The sequence below is a fragment of the Eriocheir sinensis genome, unplaced genomic scaffold (genome assembly GCF_024679095.1).
Source record: "Eriocheir sinensis breed Jianghai 21 unplaced genomic scaffold, ASM2467909v1 Scaffold361, whole genome shotgun sequence".
NCBI lineage: Eukaryota > Metazoa > Arthropoda > Malacostraca > Decapoda > Varunidae > Eriocheir > Eriocheir sinensis.
The window spans coordinates 8,955-27,133 of NW_026111678.1; the positions used below are offsets into that span (position 1 = coordinate 8,955).

Genomic DNA, 18,179 nt, shown 5'->3' on the forward strand with positions numbered 1-18,179 from the left:
GAAATACAATGAAATGCAACAAAATACAATGAAATACAACAAAATACAATGAAATACAACAAAATACAATGAAATACAACAAAATACAACAAAATACAATGAAATACAACAAAATACAATGAAATACAATGAAATACAATGAAATACAAGAAAATACAATTAAATACAATGAAATACAACGAAATACAATGAAATACAACAAAATACAATGAAATACAATGAAATACAACAAAATACAACAAAATACAATGAAATACAATGAAATACAACAAAAATACAATGAAATACAACAAAATACTATGAAATACAACAAAATTAAAAAAAAAAAAAGTCACCGTTTACATGAAAATAATATAAATATACCTGATTTTCATATTTTTGGGTGGGGGGAATTTCACACGAGATTTCCGGGGCGATATCTCCCTTAATATTGAGTGCAGCGTTATGCCGAGGCCACAAATGGATTCCTCGTCTTATTTTACCCAAGATGAGTCGCCGTTTGCATGAAAAGAGCTTCAAATAACATAAATATAGTTGATTTGCATGTTGTTTGGGACACTTTCAAGCTAGCTTTCCGTTCCGCTATCTCCTTAATATTTAGTGTAGCGTTATGCCGAGGCCAGAAATGGATTCCTCGTCTCGTTTCTTTCCCGTTAAGTTGCCTTTTGCAGGACATGGCCGCTTTTTTTTTTTTTCTAGGGACCCAAAGTATAACACTTTCACCTCAAGTACGAGAGTCCAGTGCGGGACACCTGCCGATCTCTGAGCCCCACACTGCTTTTATCACCCAAATAACCGCCTTCACATATGATTATTGTTTAAAGGGTTAATTATTGGGGCTTCTTGGCATCAGGTATGGGTCAGAAGCCGGTAAATGTGCGGCTCTGAGTACGATAATCTAGCATCGGTGCGCGGTAAAAAATCATAACACAGCTGATCGTCCACGCAGTTCCTCCTTCACGACGTGTTTTGAGAGGTGTTTGCAGTGTTTTTGGCGGTAAGACAGTGTATTTTTACGTTCATGGTACAGAGGAAGGATCAAACTACCACCAGGGTCATTAACTACCTCTGGAAATGCCCCCCACAACACCTACGGAAGCCTTGTCAAATACGTGTTTATAGGTGACGAGTTATGACCCCGCGCCGTATCAGCTGTTCTTAAGAGGTCATAAAGGAGATGAATCGTGTTCCCGTGGTGACTTTTAACGTTCATGGTACAGAGGAAGGTCAAGCTACCACCAGGGTCATTATCTACCTCTGGAAATGTCCCCACAACGCCTACGAAAGCCTTGTCAAATATGTGACTCATTGACCTCAAGCATCAACCGCCCCCAAAATCATGTTACCGTTGATGAGGTTTCAGGCCCTGCTGCTGCTCTGCTTCTAAAAGGTGAAAAAAAAAGAGATTAATCGCTTTCCCGTGAGTGTTTTCTCCCCTTCATAGTACAGAGTTACGTCATGTGACGGACGAGTGTGTGACGTGGCAGCAGCAGTGTTTAAATGTGTTACGTGATCCCAGAGTGTTACACGTTGTGACATTAGTAGTATTCTGTTACCTGGACACATGATAGGGCTGTTACTGGCTGTGTTACGTCACTGTGTTAAGGTGACGGGCTGTGACGTGGGCTCTCAGGTGTTATGCAGTGTTAACAGTGCCACCGACAGTTCCATGTTCAGCAGGTGTTACGTGATGCAAGACAGATTAGTTACCCAGTGTTACAGTGTCTTGTTAACCTACCTGGTGTGACCCCCCTCCTGTGATGTGGGCTCAGCCAGGGTGTTTAATATGCAGTGCCACAGACAGTGTTATGTTACCAGGCAGTGTTCACAGTGGCATAGATTCGTGTGGTGCCAGAATCAGTGTGATGCCAGCCATTCGTGCCGGGGACGGCAAATGTATAGAATAACACCCATGTGACCCTAGGACCCTGTACAGAGGCTTCGGGAATATTCGCACCGCTGTGATGTAGTACTCTTGTTAATTAAAGTTAATCTCACGTCAAGGCTGACCTGACCAAGGCTACAGCAGGTCACACAGGGCTGTCACCTACCAAAACAACCCTCGCTTATCATCACCACAAGCTCTTTAGTGGGTGTGCGTTTAGGGCGGGGTGTGGTGGTAATTACAACATTTCTAGCACATCCAGCCTGGTTTTGACAAGCCAACAGACGTGTTTATGTCACAAGGGGGGTACTTTTCCACGCGGGCTTTTCCCTTTCTTCACCCCGGAGCTCGCAGTCTCTCTCTCTCTCATGTACCTTTAAGGAAGAAAGGGCCATGGAAATTTTACAGTAAAGAGAGAAATAAGAGGAAATTACTACCCTTAACTTACACTACTGGTAACCTAAGCTGTGGGGGAAAATGACTTCATTACATAAGAACATAGAAATACTTATTCCTGCTTTGGTCAGTATATGATGCTCTTTATTATGGGGATGCTGCTATTTTACAGAAACCGTGCGCTGAATGGATGACTTTTTAATGCTGGAGGTCCACTCCCTGACGCCCCGCCCTGCACGTCACGACCTGCCCCGGCATCAGTTGGTAAATAATGCGTAGTACTGTTAATGGTTATCCAGCACACAGCTAGGTGGGCAATATTGTTGTCATATATATTACCCATGAGCTGGTTCTGTTTAAAGCAAGAATTATTACCTCATAAAACCTAACGTGTGCCGCTGATGCAATACATTGTCCGAGGTGTGATCGGATCGCTAGGAAGTTTAGTGTTATTTAATTCTAACCTAACCTAATGAACAAGACCTAACATGACACCTGACTGACCTGTGTCTCTGCCAGAATACAATGGCTGTTATAAAACTTTTCACATTTTTTTCAGAAGTTTTCAATATTCTGTAAGCTGTTAGTTAGTATTAAGATACTAACATAATGTATTAAACCTCCTGTGAAACGTCGCTAATATGTATATTGTATACCACCGTCAGGGTAAGTGTCAGGGAGGGATTTTTAAGTGTCTTCCACCAAATTGTCTGAGGTGGTGGGCACTTTTTTCCTTATATATATGATGAGTGTATTTACTCATGAGAATATTGTTTACATGAGTTAGTTTACTTTTTACAACTCTTAAGCTGAATTACAATTATTAGATTTAAAACCTCAATTCCACCAAGTTATAAATACTGTTAATCTTATAGCTCAGTTCAAATTACAGCTACTCTTCCTCGCACTCGGTCTCCTCGCTTTGCGCGGTGCCAGCCGCACGAGCAGCCTCCCGTCCCGGGCCTCCACCACCTGTGGCTTCGCGACGGGCGGCCTCGTGAGCACAACACATGGCCCTCAGGGCGTCGACACTGCCGATTGAGTCACACGCCTGGTACACTTGTTGCCTCAGTGTCACGTCACGGAGGACTCCCATTAACTTTCTAAGCGACAAGTACTCCAACAAATCTGTGCTACGCTGTTGGCACTTAAAGGCACAGTCTGTCGCTTTCTGTGTGCACTTGGTTGTGTACTCACTGACACACTCCTGCTCCTGCCTCGCTCCAAAGAACTCTGCCCACTGCACTGCCTGTGTATATGGCCAAAGGACGAGCTTGCCGATGGCGTCCAAGGCCGTGGGTGGAGTCAGGGTGCTCCACCGGTCCATAGTGAAGCGTGCGTCCAGGGTCCACTGCAGGGCAGGGACGCATTGGAGCCTGATGTGTTGCACTGCCTCCTGTGGCAGCCACCTGCACAGAAGCAGCCAGCACTCCATGGACCTCCTCCGTGACTTAAAGGCAGCTGGCGACATCTCCAGCTCGCACTTCTCTGGAGCGGAGGCTGGTGACGGCCGGGGAGGAGTGGTCAGTTAGTAGGTCCAGACTTCCGTTCACTGTGCCATGTAAGATGTCTGGCTAAGGAAATGCAGGGCGTGTGTGCTCCCGTTTACTGAGTGAGTCAACAACTGACAGAGGTTCTCCTCGCGGGTGCGGGCGCAGGCAGAAAACATCTCGTACATCCAACAGGAACCCCCTTATATGGGCGGTTGCCTACGTCACTATACGTCGTTACTGCGTCATAACCATTGACTTTACACATAAGGCACTGAGGGTGCACTCTATGATACGGTCACATCCTCATAAGTACATAAGAGTGAATATTCCTGAGTATTCTACATGGCTTGGGTTTACATGATTCTCGTCCTTTAGCATAGTGCTGTCGTTGGGTGAAGTGGGTGGTTTCCGGCAGAGCTATGTGGTGGCCTGAGACGCCCCTTTTTACTTCCTGTGTGTTTCCATAATGGTTTGTTCTTCACACTGTCGCCTCGCTGTGCTGTGTTCTTCAAATTGTTCTTGTTATTAGATGAATTCTACCGTTCATCATCGCTTTCTTCTTCTTTGTTTATTTGTGGTGCTCGTACTGGGTCAGGAGGTGTTACTGCATCTGTGTTGGTAGATGTAGTGCCCTGCGGGGCACCACAAGTGCCTGCCTGCCTTTCACAGCCTTCCTCTTCTTGTGTGTGTGTGTGTGTGTGTTGTGTTGACTCTTATTTTCTTTTATTTTTTCTTCCTAACTGTTTTCCTGTCAACAGAGTGTCCAGAGGAAGGAAAGAAGAGAGAAAGGAAGGAAGTGAGTGGACAGCTTTTGGTGGCTTTTTCTTTGGTCAGGTCAGGTCAGGTCAGGGGCCGGGACATGCAGCTTTTTTTCCTTGTCCTCAGAAGAGTGTTCTGGCCACACCTGTCAGTGTTAGATTGGAATTATAAGAACCAGAAATTTGTAAGAAAAGTTTTTGAGGAAACAGTTTTGTTGTTTGGAAGAAGAATGTGATGGCTCTGTGAACCAGTCCTCCACCTCCTCCTCCTCCTCCTGAGGTGGCTTATAGCAGCACGTGTAGTGTGCCGGGCTGCACTGTGTTGTCAGTCTGGGCAGCAGCAGTGTTCTGGGCTCATCCACTCATTGTAATGTTGGTTTTTCAGAGCGGTGGCACTGCCCGGCACTTCCTCAAGAAGGCTCTCCTGCCCCTGACTGGCTGGTGTGACAGTCTGCTGCTTCTTGGTGAGTGTAAGATGTCCGGCTAAGGAAACGCAGGGCGTGTGTGCTCCCGTGTGGGAAGTGAGCTATTTCCAGCCAGCTGGCAAGCCTGTCGGCGTAGGCCATGTACATGTGTCCTTCGTGCTGGAACATGTCGGCCACCGTCTGCTGGAACGGGTACTCAGGGGGCGGCGTCATCGCCAGTGTTTCTGCGGGCTGCGATGGGGCGCGTGTTTCGCATTCTGTGCATGCGGAGCGGTGGTGCCGCAGGTCCCCCTCAATCCCCGGCCAGTATACACACTGCCTCGCCCTCCGCAGCATGGAACCGAGGCCCTGGTGGCTGGCGTGTAGGTTTGCTGCTACCTGCTGTCGGAGAGCTTCGGGGATGACGAGGCGCACGTACCCCTGGTCAAACATGTATGTCACTACGTCGTGCATCACTGCCAGCCTGTCCCTCACCCCATAGAAGGGACGCAGGGATGCCACTTCTTGTGCTTTATGCTGGTGCCAGTCACCCACCATGACCTTGGCGACTAACATCTGGTACGTCGGGTCGTCGGCGGCCTTCCGCTTGACCTCCTCTTCGTCCACCACGCGTCCCTCCCGATCGGTGCAGGCTACGACTGCGGCGGCGACTGCCCCGATGATATCCTCGTCCGAGTCGAGGTCCGCTGTTGTCGGGGGTGCCCTGAGAGCTGGGTAGCGGGACAGAAAGTCGGCGGCGGTGTTGCTCTTCCCAGGGAGGTATTTGATTTGGAATCGGAACTGTAGTGTTCGTTCCTTGAGCCTGAAGAGCCTGGGGTTGACAACGCTCGTCAGAGCTGTCTCCTAGGAGCTTCACAAGGGGGTCGGTCACGATGGTGAGGTTTGGGCATCCCAGCAGGAACAACCTCGCCTTTTGGAGGCACCACGCCACCGCCAGAGCCTCCCCTTCCACAGCTGCGTATCCAGCCTCGGCGGTGGTGAGGTGCCGGCTGCCGCACAGGGCCAGGTGCCACCCGCCCTTACAGCAGTATGGGGCGGAGGCCGATGCACAACTGCAGTACTGCTGGAGGATGACGAATCCGATGCCCTCTCGGCTCCAGTCGGTGATGGCAGCGGTGGGGCGGGTTTTATCGTGTCGTCAGACCGTCCTTGGCCAGCTGGCATATAGTGTCCTGGGCTTGGCGGAATTTCTACTGAAGCTGGTCGTCCCAGTACACGTGTCTTCCGGTTGGTTTCTTCAGTAACTCCCGGAAGGCGTTCATGATCGGCGCGGTGGCGAGGAAGGGGGCGAGCTGGTTTACGAAGCCATACCACGATCTGATGTCCGCGATGGATGGCTTGCCCGGCATGTGGTAGCCCCTGACGTGGAAGACTGACGTGGGCGTACGGGCGTGATCTTAAGTGTCTTCCTTTGTGAGAAAATAAGGATATATATTTTTCATGGCGGGCTTGGGGCAGATACTTAGCCCGTAACATAGTTTTCGTTTTCACGGCTAAAATAGATCTTTCCTGCACTAGTCTCATGTACCCACGTGTGCACGGGCGTGGAAGGCTAATGGGAGTAGGTGGAATTCGTAATTAGGTCATGTTCGATGTCGAATGATGGGTAAATGGGGTCAGTAAATTGCGTGGTGATAATTAAAGGGGGCGGGGGCTAACGGTAATGGAGGGGGGGCTAATGGGTGTAGGTGAAACTCGAAAATGGATCATGTGAGGTGTCAAATACTGGAATAATGGGGTCAGTAAATTGCGTGGTGATAATGAGAGGGGGCGGGGGTTAATGGTAATGGGGGGGGGGGGGGGCTAATGGGTGTAGGTGAAACTCGAAAATGGATCATGTGAGGTGTCAAATACTGGGTTAATGGGGTCAGTAAATTGCGTGGTGATAATGAGAGGGGGCGGGGGTTGATGGTAATGGGGGGGGGGGGCTAATGGGAGTAGGTGGATTTCGTAATTAGGTGATGTTCGGTGTCGAATAATGGGTAAATGGGGTCAATAAATTGCGTGGTGATAATTAAAGGGGGCGGGGGTTAATGGTAATTGGGGGAGGGGGCTAATGGGAGTAGATGAAACTTGGAAATAGGTCATGTGAGGTGTCAAATACTGGGTAAATGGGGTCAGTAAATTGCGTGGTGATAATCAGAGGGCGGGGTGAATGGTAATGGGGGGTGCCATTGGGTGTAGGTGGAATTCGTAATTTGTTCATGTTCGGTGTCGAATAATGGGTAAATGGGGTCAGTAAATTGCGTGGTGATAATTAAAGGGGGCGGGGATTAATGGTAATGGGGGGTCATGGGAGTAGGTGGAATTCGTAATTTGGTCATGTTTGGTGTCGAATTATGGGTAAATGGGGTCAGTAAATTGCGTGGTGATAATTAAAGGGGGAGGGGGCTAATGTTAATGGAGGGGGGCAAAAGGAGTACGTGAAACACGAAACTGGGTCTTGTGAGGTGTCTAATACTGGGTTATTGGGGTCAGTAAATTGCATGGTGATAATCAGAGGGGGCAGGGGTTGATAGTAATGGAGGGGGCTAATGGGAGTAGGTGGAATTCGCAATTTGGTCATGTTCGGTGTCGAATAATGGGTAGATGGGGACAGTAAATTGCGTGGTGATAATTAAAGGGGCGGGGTTAATGGTAATGGGGGCTAATGGGAGTAGGTGGAATTCTTAATTTGGTCATGTTCGGTGTCGATTAATGGGTAAATGGGGTCAGTAAATTGCGTGGTGATAATTAAAGGGTGCGGGGATTTATGGTAATGGAAGGGGGCCCAATGGGTGCAAGTGAAACTCGAAAATAGGTCATGTTCGGTGTCGAATGATGGGTAAATGGGGTCAGTAAATTGCGTGGTGATAATTAAAAAGGCGGGGTTAATGGTAATGGGGGCCATTGGGAGTAGGTGGAATTCGTAATTAGGTCATGTTCGGTGACGAATAAGTGGTAAATAGGGTCAGTAAATTGCGTGCTGATAATTAAAAGGGGCGGGGGTTAACGGTAATGGGGGGGGGCTAATGGGAGTAGGTGTAATTCGTAATTACCACGGCCTGATCATGCTAGACTCATGATATGTATTCACCAAAGCCTGATCATGTACTAGACTCGTGATATGGATTCACCATGGCCCGATCATGTGCTAGACTCGTGGTATGAGTTCACCATGGCCTGATCATGTGCTGGACTCGTGATGTGTTCACCACGGCCTGATCATGTGCTAGACTCGTGATATGGATTCACCATGACCCGATCATGTGCTAGACTCGTGGTATAAGTTCACCACGGCCAGATCATGTGCTGGACTCTTTTATTCTGTTGTATTCTGTTGTATTCTCTTTTATTCTGTTGTATTCTGTTGTATTCTCTTTTATTCTGTTGTATTCTGTTGTATTCTGTTGTATTCTCTTTTATTCTGTTGTATTCTGTTGTATTCTGTTGTATTCTGTTGTATTCTCTTTTATTCTGTTGTATTCTGTTGTATTCTCTTTTATTCTGTTGTATTCTGTTGTATTCTGTTGTATTCTGTTTTATTCTGTTGTATTCTGTTGTATTCTCTTTTATTCTGTTGTATTCTGTTGTATTCTCTTTTATTCTGTTGTATTCTGTTGTATTCTCTTTTATTCTGTTGTATTCTGTTGTATTCTCTTTTATTCTGTTGTATTCTGTTGTATTCTCTTTTATTCTGTTGTATTCTGTTGTATTCTCTTTAATTCTGTTGTATTCTGTTGTATTCTCTTTTATTCTGTTGTATTCTCTTTTATTCTGTTGTATTCTGTTGTATTCTCTTTTATTCTGTTGTATTCTGTTGTATTCTCTTTTATTCTGTTGTATTCTCTTTTATTCTGTTGTATTCTGTTGTATTCTCTTTTATTCTGTTGTATTCTGTTGTATTCTCTTTTATTCTGTTGTATTCTGTTGTATTCTCTTTTATTCTGTTGTATTCTGTTGTATTCTCTTTTATTCTGTTGTATTCTCTTTTATTCTGTTGTATTCTGTTGTATTCTCTTTTATTCTGTTGTATTCTGTTGTATTCTCTTTTATTCTGTTGTATTCTGTTGTATTCTCTTTTATTCTGTTGTATTCTCTTTTATTCTGTTGTATTCTGTTGTATTCTCTTTTATTCTGTTGTATTCTCTTTTATTCTGTTGTATTCTCTTTTATTCTGTTGTATTCTCTTTTATTCTGTTGTATTCTGTTGTATTCTCTTTTATTCTGTTGTATTCTCTTTTATTCTGTTGTATTCTGTTGTATTCTCTTTTATTCTGTTGTATTCTCTTTTATTCTGTTGTATTCTGTTGTATTCTCTTTTATTCTGTTGTATTCTGTTGTATTCTCTTTTATTCTGTTGTATTCTGTTGTATTCTCTTTTATTCTGTTGTATTCTGTTGTATTCTCTTTTATTCTGTTGTATTCTGTTGTATTCTCTTTTATTCTGTTGTATTCTCTTTTATTCTCTTTTTTTCTGTTGTATTATCTTTTATTCTGTTGTATTCTTTTGTATTCTCTTTTATTCTGTTGTATTCTGTTGTATTCTCTTTTATTCTGTTGTATTCTCTTTTATTCTGTTGTATTCTGTTGTATTCTCTTTTATTCTGTTGTATTCTCTTTTATTCTGTTGTATTCTGTTGTATTCTCTTTTATTCTGTTGTATTCTGTTGTATTCTCTTTTATTCTGTTGTATTCTATTGTATTCTGTTGTATTCTCTTTTATTCTGTTGTATTCTGTTGTATTCTCTTTTATTCTGTTGTATTCTGTTGTATTCTGTTGTATTCTCTTTTATTCTGTTGTATTCTCTTTTATTCTGTTGTATTCTCTTTTATTCTGTTGTATTCTGTTGTATTCTCTTTTATTCTGTTGTATTCTCTTTTATTCTGTTGTATTCTGTTGTATTCTGTTGTATTCTCTTTTATTCTGTTGTATTCTGTTGTATTCTGTTGTATTCTGTTGTATTCTCTTTTATTCTGTTGTATTCTCTTTTATTCTGTTGTATTCTGTTGTATTCTCTTTTATTCTGTTGTATTCTCTTTTATTCTGTTGTATTCTCTTTTATTCTGTTGTATTCTCTTTTATTCTGTTGTATTCTGTTGTATTCTGTTGTATTCTCTTTTATTCTGTTGTATTCTGTTGTATTCTCTTTTATTCTGTTGTATTCTGTTGTATTCTCTTTTATTCTGTTGTATTCTGTTGTATTCTCTTTTATTCTGTTGTATTCTCTTTTATTCTGTTGTATTCTCTTTTATTCTGTTGTATTCTCTTATTCTTTTGTATTCTTTTGTATTCTCTTTTATTCTGTTGTATTCTCTTTTATTCTGTTGTATTCTCTTTTATTCTGTTGTATTCTGTTGTATTCTCTTTTATTCTGTTGTATTCTGTTGTATTCTCTTTTATTCTGTTGTATTCTCTTTTATTCTGTTGTATTCTGTTGTATTCTCTTTTATTCTGTTGTATTCTCTTTTATTCTGTTGTATTCTGTTGTATTCTCTTTTATTCTGTTGTATTCTGTTGTATTCTCTTTTATTCTGTTGTATTCTGTTGTATTCTCTTTTATTCTGTTGTATTCTGTTGTATTCTCTTTTATTCTGTTGTATTCTGTTGTATTCTCTTTTATTCTGTTGTATTCTGTTGTATTCTCTTTTATTCTGTTGTATTCTGTTGTATTCTCTTTTATTCTGTTGTATTCTGTTGTATTCTGTTGTATTCTCTTTTATTCTGTTGTATTCTTTTGTATTCTGTTGTATTCTCTTTTATTCTGTTGTATTCTCTTTTATTCTGTTGTATTCTGTTGTATTCTCTTTTATTCTGTTGTATTCTGTTGTATTCTCTTTTATTCTGTTGTATTCTCTTTTATTCTGTTGTATTCTGTTGTATTCTCTTTTATTCTGTTGTATTCTCTTTTATTCTGTTGTATTCTGTTGTATTCTCTTTTATTCTGTTGTATTCTGTTGTATTCTCTTTTATTCTGTTGTATTCTCTTTTATTCTGTTGTATTCTGTTGTATTCTCTTTTATTCTGTTGTATTCTGTTGTATTCTATTTGTATTCTGTTGTATTCTCTTTTATTCTGTTGTATTCTCTTTTATTCTGTTGTATTCTGTTGTATTCTCTTTTATTCTGTTGTATTCTGTTGTATTCTCTTTTATTCTGTTGTATTCTGTTGTATTCTCTTTTATTCTGTTGTATTCTGTTGTATTCTCTTTTATTCTGTTGTATTCTGTTGTATTCTCTTTTATTCTGTTGTATTCTCTTTTATTCTGTTGTATTCTCTGTTGTATTCTCTTTTATTCTGTTGTATTCTCTTTTATTCTGTTGTATTCTGTTGTATTCTCTTTTATTCTGTTGTATTCTCTTTTATTCTGTTGTATTCTGTTGTATTCTCTTTTATTCTGTTGTATTCTCTTTTAATTCTGTTGTATTCTGTTGTATTCTCTTTTATTCTGTTGTATTCTGTTGTATTCTCATTTGTATTCTTTTATTCTGTTGTATTCTCTATTTGTATTCTGTTGTATTCTCTTTTATTCTGTTGTATTCTCTTTTATTCTGTTGTATTCTGTTGTATTCTTTTATTCTGTTGTATTCTGTTGTATTCTCTTTTATTCTGTTGTATTCTCTTTTATTCTGTTGTATTCTCTTTTATTCTGTTGTATTCTGTTGTATTCTCTTTTATTCTTTTGTATTCTGTTGTATTCTGTTGTATTCTCTTTTATTCTGTTGTATTCTGTTGTATTCTCTTTTATTCTGTTGTATTCTGTTGTATTCTCTTTTATTCTGTTGTATTCTGTTGTATTCTCTTTTATTCTGTTGTATTCTCTTTTATTCTGTTGTATTATTTTTTATTCTGTTGTATTCTGTTGTATTCTCTTTTATTCTGTTGTATTCTCTTTTATTCTGTTGTATTCTGTTGTATTCTCTTTTATTCTGTTGTATTCTGTTGTATTCTCTTTTATTCTGTTGTATTCTGTTGTATTCTCTTTTATTCTGTTGTATTCTGTTGTATTCTCTTTTATTCTGTTGTATTCTGTTGTATTCTCTTTTATTCTGTTGTATTCTGTTGTATTCTCTTTTATTCTGTTGTATTCTCTTTTATTCTGTTGTATTCTGTTGTATTCTCTTTTATTCTGTTGTATTCTGTTGTATTCTCTTTTATTCTGTTGTATTCTGTTGTATTCTCTTTTATTCTGTTGTATTCTCTTTTATTCTGTTGTATTCTCTTTTATTCTCTTTTATTCTGTTGTATTCTGTTGTATTCTCTTTTATTCTGTTGTATTCTGTTGTATTCTCTTTTATTCTGTTGTATTCTCTTTTATTCTGTTGTATTCTGTTGTATTCTCTTTTATTCTGTTGTATTCTGTTGTATTCTCTTTTATTCTGTTGTATTCTCTTTTATTCTGTTGTATTCTGTTGTATTCTCTTTTATTCTGTTGTATTCTGTTGTATTCTCTTATTCTGTTGTATTCTGTTGTATTCTCTTTTATTCTGTTGTATTCTGTTGTATTCTCTTTTATTCTGTTGTATTCTCTTTTATTCTGTTGTATTCTGTTGTATTCTCTTTTATTCTGTTGTATTCTGTTGTATTCTCTTTTATTCTGTTGTATTCTGTTGTATTCTCTTTTATTCTGTTGTATTCTCTTTTATTCTGTTGTATTCTGTTGTATTCTCTTTTATTCTGTTGTATTCTCTTTTATTATTTTTTATTATTTTTTATTCTATTTTATTATTTTGTATTATGTTGTATTATCTTTTATTCTGTTGTATTCTGTTTTATTTTTTTGTATTCTCTTTTATTATGTTGTATTCTGTTTTATTCTCTTTAATTCTGTTGTATTCTGTTGTATTATTTTGTATTCTCTTTTATTCTTTTGTATTCTGTTTTATTCTGTTGTATTCTCTTTTATTCTGTTGTATTCTGTTGTATTCTCTTTTATTCTGTTGTATTCTGTTGTATTCTCTTTTATTCATTTGTATTCTGTTGTATTCTGTTGTATTATCTTTTATTCTGTTGTATTCTCTTTTATTCTGTTGTATTCTGTTGTATTCTCTTTTATTCTGTTGTATTCTGTTGTATTATCTTTTATTCTGTTGTATTCTATTTTATTCTGTTGTATTCTCTTTTATTCTGTTGTATTCTGTTGTATTCTCTTTTATTCTGTTGTATTCTGTTGTATTATCTTTTATTCTGTTGTATTCTGTTGTATTCTCTTTTATTCTGTTGTATTCTGTTGTATTCTCTTTTATTCTATATTATTCTGTTGTATTCTCTTTTATTCTGTTGTATTCTCTTTTATTCTGTTGTATTCTCTTTTATTCTTTTGTATTCTGTTGTATTCTGTTGTATTCTCTTTTATTCTGTTGTATTCTGTTGTATTATCTTTTATTCTGTTGTATTCTGTTGTATTCTCTTTTATTCTGTTGTATTCTCTTTTATTCTTTTGTATTCTGTTGTATTCTCTTTTATTCTGTTGTATTCTGTTGTATTCTCTTTTATTCTGTTGTATTCTCTTTTATTCTGTTGTATTCTGTTGTATTCTCTTTTATTCTGTTGTATTCTGTTGTATTCTCTTTTATTCTGTTGTATTCTCTTTTATTCTGTTGTATTCTGTTGTATTCTCTTTTATTCTGTTGTATTCTGTTGTATTCTCTTTTATTCTGTTGTATTCTGTTGTATTCTCTTTTATTCTGTTGTATTCTGTTGTATTCTCTTTTATTCTGTTGTATTCTGTTGTATTCTCTTTTATTCTGTTGTATTCTCTTTTATTCTGTTGTATTCTGTTGTATTCTCTTTTATTCTGTTGTATTCTGTTGTATTCTCTTTTATTCTGTTGTATTCTCTTTTATTCTGTTGTATTCTGTTGTATTCTCTTTTATTCTGTTGTATTCTCTTTTATTCTGTTGTATTCTTTTGTATTCTCTTTTATTCTGTTGTATTCTGTTGTATTATCTTTTATTCTGTTGTATTCTCTTTTATTCTGTTGTATTCTGTTGTATTCTCTTTTATTCTGTTGTATTCTGTTGTATTCTCTTTTATTCTGTTGTATTCTGTTGTATTCTATTGTATTCTCTTTTATTCTGTTGTATACTCTTTTATTATGTTGTATTCTGTTTTATTCTCTTTTATTCTGTTGTATTCTGTTGTATTCTCTTTTATTCTGTTGTATTCTGTTGTATTCTCTTTTATTCTGTTGTATTCTGTTGTATTATCTTTTATTTCTCTTGTATAATGTTTTATTCTCTTTTATTCTGTTGTATTCTCTTTTATTCTGTTGTATTCTGTTGTATTCTCTTTTATTCTGTTGAATTCTGTTGTATTCTATTTGTATTCTCTTTTATTCTGTTGTATTCTGTTGTATTCTCTTTTATTCTGTTGTATTCTCTTTTAGTCTGTTGGATTCTGTTGTATTCTCTTTTATTCTGTTGTATTCTCTTTTATTCTATTTGTATTCTATTTGTATTCTGTTGTATTCTCTTTTATTATGTTGTATTCTGTTGTATTCTCTTTTATTCTGTTGTATTCTGTTGTATTCTCTTTTATTCTGTTGTATTCTGTTGTATTCTCTTTTATTCTGTTGTATTCTGTTGTATTCTGTTGTATTCTCTTTTATTCTGTTGTATTCTCTTTTATTCTGTTGTATTCTGTTGTATTCTCTTTTATTCTGTTGTATTCTGTTGTATTCTCTTTTATTCTATTTGTATTCTGTTGTATTCTCTTTTATTCTGTTGTATTCTGTTGTATTCTCTTTTATTCTGTTGTATTCTGTTGTATTCTCTTTTATTCTATTTGTATTCTCTTTTATTCTGTTGTATTCTGTTGTATTCTCTTTTATTCTGTTGTATTCTGTTGTATTCTCTTTTATTCTGTTGTATTCTGTTGTATTCTCTTTTATTCTGTTGTATTCTCTTTTATTCTGTTGTATTCTGTTGTATTCTCTTTTATTCTGTTGTATTCTCTTTTATTCTGTTGTATTCTGTTGTATTCTCTTTTATTCTGTTGTATTCTTTTGTATTCTGTTGTATTCTCTTTTATTCTGTTGTATTCTGTTGTATTCTCTTTTATTCTGTTGTATTCTGTTGTATTCTCTTTTATTCTGTTGTATTCTGTTGTATTCTCTTTTATTCTGTTGTATTCTGTTGTATTCTCTTTTATTCTGTTGTATTCTCTTTTATTCTGTTGTATTCTGTTGTATTCTGTTGTATTCTGTTGTATTCTCTTTTATTCTGTTGTATTCTCTTTTATTCTGTTGTATTCTCTTTTATTCTGTTGTATTCTCTTTTATTCTGTTGTATTCTGTTGTATTCTCTTTTATTCTATTTGTATACTGTTGTATTCTCTTTTATTCTGTTGTATTCTCTTTTATTCTGTTGTATTCTGTTGTATTCTCTTTTATTCTGTTGTATTCTGTTGTATTCTCTTTTATTCTGTTGTATTCTCTTTTATTCTGTTGTATTCTGTTGTATTCTCTTTTATTCTGTTGTATTCTGTTGTATTCTCTTTTATTCTGTTGTATTCTCTTTTATTCTGTTGTATTCTGTTGTATTCTGTTGTATTCTCTTTTATTCTGTTGTATTCTGTTGTATTATCTTTTATTCTGTTTTATTATGTTGTATTCTCTTTTATTCTGTTGTATTCTGTTGTATTATCTTTTATTCTGTTGTATTCTTTTGTATTCTCTTTTATTCTGTTGTATTCTGTTGTATTCTCTTTTATTCTGTTGTATTCTGTTGTATTCTCTTTTATTCTGTTGTATTCTGTTGTATTCTCTTTTATTCTGTTGTATTCTGTTGTATTCTCTTTTATTCTGTTGTATTCTGTTGTATTCTCTTTTATTCTGTTGTATTCTCTTTTATTCTGTTGTATTCTCTTTTATTCTGTTGTATTCTCTTTTATTCTATTTAATTCTGTATTATCTTTTATTCTGTTGTATTCTGTTGTATTCTCTTTTATTCTGTTGTATTCTCTTTTATTCTGTTGTATTCTCTTTTATTCTGTTGTATTCTGTTGTATTCTCTTTTATTCTGTTGTATTCTCTTTTATTCTGTTGTATTCTCTTTTATTCTGTTGTATTCTGTTGTATTCTCTTTTATTCTGTTGTATTTTGTTGTTTTCTCTTTTATTCTATTGTATTATGTTGTATTCTGTTGTATTCTGTTTTATTCTGTTGTATTCTGTTGTATTCTCTTTTATTCTTTTGTATTCTGTTGTATTCTGTTGTATTCTCTTTTATTCTGTTGTATTCTCTTTTATTCTGTTGTATTCTCTTTTATTCTGTTGTATTCTGTTGTATTCTCTTTTATTCTGTTGTATTCTGTTGTATTATCTTTTATTCAGTTGTATTCTGTTGTATTCTCTTTTATTCTGTTGTATTCTGTTGTATTCTCTTTTATTCTGTTGTATTCTGTTGTATTCTCTTATTCTGTTGTATTCTGTTGTATTCTCTTTTATTCTGTTGTATTCTGTTGTATTATCTTTTATTCTGTTGTATTCTGTTGTATTCTCTTTTATTCTGTTGTATTCTGTTGTATTCTCTTTTATTCTGTTGTATTCTGTTGTATTCTATTTTATTCTGTTGTATTCTCTTTTATTCTGTTGTATTCTGTTGTATTCTCTTTTATTCTGTTGTATTCTCTTTTATTCTGTTGTATTCTCTTTTATTCTGTTGTATTCTGTTGTATTCTCTTTTATTCTGTTGTATTCTCTTTTATTCTGTTGTATTCTGTTGTATTCTCTTTTATTCTTTTGTATTCTGTTGTATTCTCTTTTATTCTGTTGTATTCTGTTGTATTCTCTTTTATTCTGTTGTATTCTCTTTTATTCTTTTGTATTCTGTTGTATTCTCTTTTATTCTGTTGTATTCTCTTTTATTCTGTTGTATTCTGTTGTATTCTCTTTTATTCTGTTGTATTCTGTTGTATTCTCTTTTATTCTGTTGTATTCTGTTGTATTCTGTTGTATTCTCTTTTATTCTGTTGTATTCTGTTGTATTCTCTTTTATTCTGTTGTATTCTGTTGTATTCTCTTTTATTCTGTTGTATTCTGTTGTATTCTCTTTTATTCTGTTGTATTCTCTTTTATTCTGTTGTATTCTGTTGTATTCTGTTGTATTCTGTTGTATTCTCTTTTATTCTGTTGTATTCTCTTTTATTCTGTTGTATTCTCTTTTATTCTGTTGTATTCTGTTGTATTCTCTTTTATTCTGTTGTATTCTGTTGTATTCTCTTTTATTCTGTTGTATTCTCTTTTATTCTATTTGTATTCTATTTGTATTCTCTTTTATTCTGTTGTATTCTATTTGTATTCGGTTTTATTCTGTTTTATTCTCTTTTATTATGTTGTATTCTTTTTTATTCTCTTTTATTCTTTTGTATTCTGTTGTATTCTCTTTTATTCTGTTGTATTCTCTTTTATTCTGTTGTATTCTGTTGTATTCTCTTTTATTCTGTTGTATTCTGTTGTATTCTCTTTTATTCTGTTGTATTCTCTTTTATTCTGTTGTATTCTGTTGTATTCTCTTTTATTCTGTTGTATTCTGTTGTATTCTGTTATTCAGTTGTAGTCTCTTTTATTCTGTTGTATTCTGTTGTATTATCTTTTATTCTGTTGTATTCTATTTGTATTCTCTTTTATTCTGTTGTATTCTGTTGTATTCTCTTTTATTCTGTTGTATTCTGTTGTATTCTCTTTTATTCTGTTGTATTCTGTTGTATTCTTTTATTCTGTAGTATTATCTTTTTTTCTTTTGTATTCTGTTGTATTCTCTTTTATTCTGTTGTATTCTGTTGTATTCTCTTTTATTCTGTTGTATTCTCTTTTATTCTGTTGTATTCTGTTGTATTCTCTTTTATTCTGTTGTATTCTGTTGTATTCTCTTTTATTCTGTTGTATTCTTTTGTATTCTGTTGTATTATCTTTTATTCTGTTGTATTCTGTTGTATTCTCTTTTATTCTGTTGTATTCTGTTGTATTCTCTTTTATTCTGTTGTATTCTGTTGTATTCTCTTTTATTCTGTTGTATTCTGTTGTATTCTCTTTTATTCTGTTGTATTCTGTTGTATTCTCTTTATTCTGTTGTATTCTCTTTTATTCTGTTGTATTCTGTTGTATTATCTTTTATTCTGTTGTATTCTGTTTTATTCTGTTGTATTCTCTTTTATTCTGTTGTATTCTCTTTTATTCTGTTGTATTCTGTTGTATTCTCTTTTATTCTGTTTATTCTGTTGTATTCTGTTGTATTCTCTT

General features: G+C 35.9%; 1 protein-coding gene across 1 annotated transcript in view; it reads left to right on the forward strand.

Annotated features, from left to right (window-relative positions):
• Positions 1-868: 868 nt before the first annotated feature.
• The window catches only part of LOC126991913 (uncharacterized), a 125,127-nt gene continuing 107,816 nt past the window's right edge, over positions 869-18,179 (forward strand). The window contains exons 1-3 of the mRNA XM_050850591.1: positions 869-997; positions 2,454-2,545; positions 4,918-4,996. The gene's annotated coding sequence lies outside the window, so the exon portion shown is untranslated. The remainder of the gene's footprint in view (positions 998-2,453; positions 2,546-4,917; positions 4,997-18,179) is intronic.